Below are 6,000 nucleotides of genomic sequence, written 5' to 3'. Positions count from 1 at the left end.
AAGTTTGCATAAACTTTCCCCAAATGAACACTTCTGACTAAAAGTGATTTTTATATTTATGTAAAATTTTAGTCGTATAAATATTTTGTTATGTTTGTTATGAAAAGGGACAGACCTCAGTAAGTAATAAAGCAAAACTGGATAAGTTTGAAAATGATACTAGGAAAAGGCTAGCCTCGAACCCAGTAGGCAAGTGTTAAAAGATAGATCCTAGGAATGCAGTCGATTGTTCTTTCTTTTAGAAATAACTGGATATTAAAAGAATGAACAATATGAGTTTTAGAAATAATTAACAAAATAGGTAAAAATGGACACAATTAAATTTAGGAATTTCTTTTGTTTATCACAAGTGTGTAGATACATGCGCAAAGGGCACGGGTAAATTGAAATGTGATAAAGTCACATTGGTTGACCACACCTCTGACGTCATAAAGAAAAGAGATTCTCAATATATTGAAACAGGGTTCAAAGTTAGAATAATCATAAACGCAGTCACAGCCAGAGAGACTCAAAGAGAGATGGTCAGACTGGAAACTGATGCCCTTTAGAGTGGGAAGGGGGTGGAAAGAAGAGACCATTTAGTTGTAAAGGCTTGAATCCCTGACAATCATCAATCATCCAGCTGGTATGAATAAAGTATCATTCATATTTGTAAACTGTTGTATTTATCTGCCGTCATTCCACAAAAGGAAAAGGTGTTTGTCTATCCTCTTGTAAACAAACATTTGTAACACCCCCTCAAAAGTATTATGTGTCCCCATCTGCTATTATTAAGTAATGACTTTCTCCTCCTCTGAAGAGTTAAAAGAACTGTCTGTCCCATTCCCATCATCATAAGTGAAGTATCCCCTCTCCTCTATCCACATTAACAAGAACTGTTGCATAAATGTCTCAGCTCCGTATTATAATATGATAAAAGTCACAGTCGCCATGATGTAAACAGATATATAAATGTAATTATCATCTTCTGTATTATGTGCTTCCGATATGAACCCTCCCCGTCATCCTTCCATTATGCCCCCCCCATTACATAACATGTTTTCTTTGATTATTCATTCACAAAACCTTGTTGGTCTAATGAGTTAACACTTGCTAATTTTTCAATCTTCTTAATTTTGCTGTTTATTTCCATTTTGCAGGTTGTTTATCCCAATTTTTTTTCCTTAGAACCATTTTATTCTAATTCATGTAAATAATCAACATTTTGACAAATCCCAAACGTAAAGTCATCACCTAAAAAGAACCCTGCCAAGGCCAGGGGCCATGCCCTAAAGTCAATCAAAGTGTGCGCCATTTTTGAATATGTAATAAATTTACTACTGCCGGACTGATGTATGGTTTTGTGCAGATCTAGGAGGTCCACCTTCCTAGACTTTACCTTCTTTCTTGAAGATGCTAGTCTATTGCTAATTGCCTGAGACATCTCTACCGGGAAATACCAACGGGGCTGGTCAAGCATTTTTGTGCACTAGAATTCACAGATTTCTTGTGTGTTAACTTTTCAATTCCAATCTTCTGACCTTGTGTCACATCTTAACAGGGTGGGAGTAGGAGATCTTTTTGTATCCGTTTTAGATTCTTCGGATATGCAAATGTTAAGAGAAAAAATAGGTCTTCAATTCAAAGTAATGAAAAAAAATAATTTGGCATTTACATTTGTTTTATTCATTAAAAAAAAAATTAATTAAAAATTGGAACGATATTATTGGATTAAAAGGGGGATGCCCAAGTTGACATATTAAAGCCCTCCAGACCTTAGACTCCGGTGATATGCGACCTTCCGGACAACCAGCATCCAGATCACACGATTTCACGCTTAATTTACAAATAAAAGATGAACCTTCGTCTTTAACCAAACAACCCGCATCTGTCATTCTTCTTTACTTTTTTGCTGTTTACTTTTGCCCGTGTCTACCTTGTTAGTTGTTGGGTCGATTGTCCTTGGACGACCGGCCCTGCAACACTAGTCTCCCACTTCCGGGCAGAGTTAAAAAGATAGTTGCCAACCTAATAGGTTCTGAACTGTCAGCTAAGCTCCAACCTCTGTCCCATTGACGAAATGTTGCATCCCTCTGCCTTTTTTACAAGTATTTTAATGGTAGATACTCTGACAAACTGCAAGCCCTTATACCCCCATGGCGTAAATACACCCGACAAACCCAACAAGCAGCAAAATCTCACCCCTACATAGTAGAGATCCCCAGATGTCAGAAAGCCTTCTACTCTAATAGTTTCTTCCTCAGAGCTACTAGACTTTGGAATTCCCTTTCGGGTTCCTGCTTTCAAGTGTAATGTAAACATCTTGCTGCTCAATTCCTTACATAGTATACCTGCATATTATGTCTCAGATAGTAGCCCCCTACATCAAAGTGGCACTGAGTCTTGTTTGGGGTGAAAATGCAATTAAAAAAAAAAAAAAAATTAAATATATAATAAATATATATATATATATATAATAAATATATATAATAAATATATATATATATATATATATATATATATATATATATATATATATATATATATATAGTAAGTTAAAAAATATATATGCCATTTTTCTAACAATAATAACTAGTTTGGGTCGAGATCAGAGTGCAGTATCTGTTCTTCAGATGCTGCACTTCAATTTCTTGTTCTCTGTCAGTGGAGGAGAAGTCCTTCACGACTGAGACAATTTTTAATTTTTGTTCCTTTTCTCCACGTTAAAAAACGACCCTGGTGTCTAACTCTGCCCCGTGGGGAGACATTATAAATAGGAACTTAAACTTACTACCTAGCTCTACCTATGTATTGACCACTGTTGAAGTAAATACTTAAGTTACGCATAAAATTATACTTTCGTATATTAATTTATGTGATTAAATGAAGTAGTCATATTATTTTTTAACTACATATTTTTAATTGGCGCGAAATACTAATACAGGGGAGATAAGTCACTTAAACTTGTGAAGGGGAGATAAATATGTGAGTTAAAATTCCGTATTCTTGGAAGAGACGATTTCATCAGCCAAAATTGACCCGGATAAGATGCGCATACGTCATGAAAAGCTGAGTACTTTGTAAGCATTTTCTGTTTACTCTTTTCGCACGCACAAACACATATGGTGACTTTTTCGTCGAACACGCCGTGGCTAAAAACAGAAACGAGGTATTTCAAAGTTAATAAATCCTACATTGTTTTAAAGAGGGAGAAAAACAAAAAATCAGGTGAACTGCGTTCGTACAATTTAAGAAGATCGCTCAACTCGAGAAAGAAGGTGAAGTTTGTTTTATTTATTAACGGTTTTAAAAAAGCAAAACAGTGTATTGTCTTCTCTGTTAAATTTTGATTAAATAATATTTATTTTTATTTACGTACGATGAAGATTATAGATTGCTTTAATATTGGCCTCTGCATTTTAAATGTAATTTCTTTAGCAATTGTTTTATTTTAATTTTTGATTTAAATAAATATTTACCATTTGATTTGTTTTTAGTTTTAAGTTAAGAACGCATAAAAAAGAAAAGATTTTATTAAACTTATGACGATTTGTTTTTTTTTTTATTATTTGTGTAGTTACCTTTTTAAAGAGTAAAACGTGCTTGTTTAGATAGTTGACAAATCGATTTCTTAAATATTACGTACTTAATTGTCATGGCGAAAATAGTAATCTATCCAAAAATTATGAAAATTCATCGAGTAGAACAACTGCTATTGTTTTTAGTAAAAAAAAAAAAAGTCTATCGGCGATACTCTATCACTAAAGACAAATATTGCAACCATGAACAAGTAATCTAAAATATTCGTTCAGAGTTATGTCCCCTGTGTTTGAACTCTTTACTGTCTAACTTATAACGTCTAAGAAAAATGCAATTATACCCAATTTACCATAAAAATTACTTTTAACTATAAATAACTTTGGGGGTTGTATTACTGTACACATAGATTCGAAAAAGTTGTCAAAAAACAAATATATAACAAATAAATGTTATCAAAGGTAAGATAAGTTACTTTTATACCAAACTGGATATATTTTTCGTGTTTTTATTCAATGTAACATGTTTATTCAGCTCGAAAACCATACAGTGTTTACCGATGCAATGATGCATTGGAAAATTCAAGATGGCGTCTGACTCTCTCTTTAACACGGTAAGTTTGGGAAAAGGTGTTATAAATAAAAAACTGGATATAATACTGTTAAAACTCGCTCAATATATGTTACCGTGACATAGGTTGACATATATTTGGGGTTTTTTTAATAGTATGTTGTCTAGTTTTTTTATTTATAAAACCTTTTCCCAAACTTACTGTGTTAAAGAGGGAGTGAGGCGCCATCTTGAATTTTCCAATACATCGGTAAACTCTGTATGTTTTTCGAGCTGAATAAACATGTTACATTGAATAAAAACACGAAAAATATATTCAGTTTGGTAGAAAAGAAACTTATCTTGCCTTTGATAACATTTATTTGTTATATATTTGTTTTTTGACAACTTTTTCGAATCTATGTGTACAGTAATACAAACCCTTATTACAAATAAATACATAAATGTTTCCAAATTTAAAACCAAATGTCATGATACTATTGCTGAAGAGATTTTATGGTAAAATTTTACATTAAGGCCCGTCTCACGTTCGTATATAACGAAATATCTTTTTTGTAGATGTTGGTGTGCTAAAAACGAATCGAAAACCGTTTCCGTCGCAAAAAAATAGGTTTCATGATATGACGAAATTACTTTTTCGAAAAGTGGGTGATCACTTTTCCATGTAAATTTAACTTAAAATGAGTACTCACTTTCTGGCCATCTGACAGAGGGGGCATTTTAGTGTTTATTGGCTAAAAGTTTCGATTTTTTTTTTTTTTTGTTTCCATCTTTCAATAAAGACACGAGGAAATTAAAAAATAAAGAAAAATCGGTATTATTTTACTTTAAGGTTCGTCTCACATTTGTATGGAAAAAATAGTTTTTTGTAGTTTTCGGTGTGCTTTAAAAGAATATGGTACCCGTTTCCGTCGCAAATTTACCGTTTGTATGGTATTAACCCCTTAGCTCTGGGACTATTTTCCATTTCACAGCCCAGCCTTCGTTTACGCTACACGTGAGCATAAAAAAGGCTGTTAAATGTGCACTCGCGTACCAAACTGCCTTGTCACAGTGTAGTATTGGTTAAAAATTAAAATTAGACGAAAAACAAATATTCCAAATATTAAATTTCCAAATATTAAACCATGTAATTCTATGTTATCACGGGTGCCCATTTTGTACGCGCAAGCGCGCGCACATGGCCTACACTCGCAGGTTATTTGGAAACCTATTTTTAATATGGGGGGAGCGTGTTTTGTAATAATTTGTACTTTCAGCTAAGAATTTAATAAACAAAAGATACCCTAAAATTTTAATTTAACTTGAAAATGCTATTAAAAAAAATAGCACAGTACCTTTTCTGCATAAGCACCTCTGTTTTTGTTAAAAATAGAGGTACTTATGAAGAATACTGACCATGCCGGTTGTCGAAAATTTCCATAACTCTCGCTTCTCCTAATTTGTCTCTCAGTCCTTGTTTAGAACGAGTGATTTTTCTGACAAAGGTAAAAGAAAAACTGTTTTTAGATTGGCAGAATTTTTGTGTTAACAGTAGGCTGAGATGTCGGAAATTTTCTGTTTCTACTTCTATCCTTGTAACCATGTCACTAGTAAGGGTGCTGGAGATAAAGGTTTTTCTGGGCTGACGTTATCCGCCTGTGATAGTCAGGGACCCAAACCTTGGACTAACCACTAAGGAGGCCGTTCAGTCAGCAGGTGCAAAGTACTGGGGCTGGTGTATTGCTATTTGGTGAATGGATTCTGGACCATGCAGTAGCTTCTGGTGGGGTTTCTCGATGCCATATTAGTGGGTAATTGTTACAGCTTTACCTTATCATAGTCTACAAAAAAATATATTTCTTCACTTTTTCTTCCTTACTTTCCATGCTATTCCCTTCTCTAACCATGTCTGTCAGCCTATTCCACAAATCC

General features: G+C 33.7%; 1 protein-coding gene across 3 annotated transcripts in view; it reads left to right on the top strand.

Annotated features, from left to right (window-relative positions):
• Positions 1-2,945: 2,945 nt before the first annotated feature.
• The window catches only part of LOC145243928 (translation initiation factor eIF2B subunit delta-like), a 74,109-nt gene continuing 71,054 nt past the window's right edge, over positions 2,946-6,000 (top strand). The window contains exon 1 of one of the 3 annotated variants that reach the window (XM_080107052.1): positions 2,946-3,059. The gene's annotated coding sequence lies outside the window, so the exon portion shown is untranslated. Of the gene's footprint in view, positions 3,258-6,000 lie in introns of all 3 variants that reach the window. The other 2 variants (XM_080107050.1, XM_080107051.1) reach the window with 2 other exon arrangements.

This window comes from Euprymna scolopes, chromosome 22, assembly GCF_053919585.1.
Source record: "Euprymna scolopes isolate OS-2025 chromosome 22, ASM5391958v1, whole genome shotgun sequence".
Taxonomy (NCBI): domain Eukaryota; kingdom Metazoa; phylum Mollusca; class Cephalopoda; order Sepiida; family Sepiolidae; genus Euprymna; species Euprymna scolopes.
Note: the sequence above shows the minus strand (reverse complement) of the source record. Positions and strands in the feature narration are given on the sequence as shown.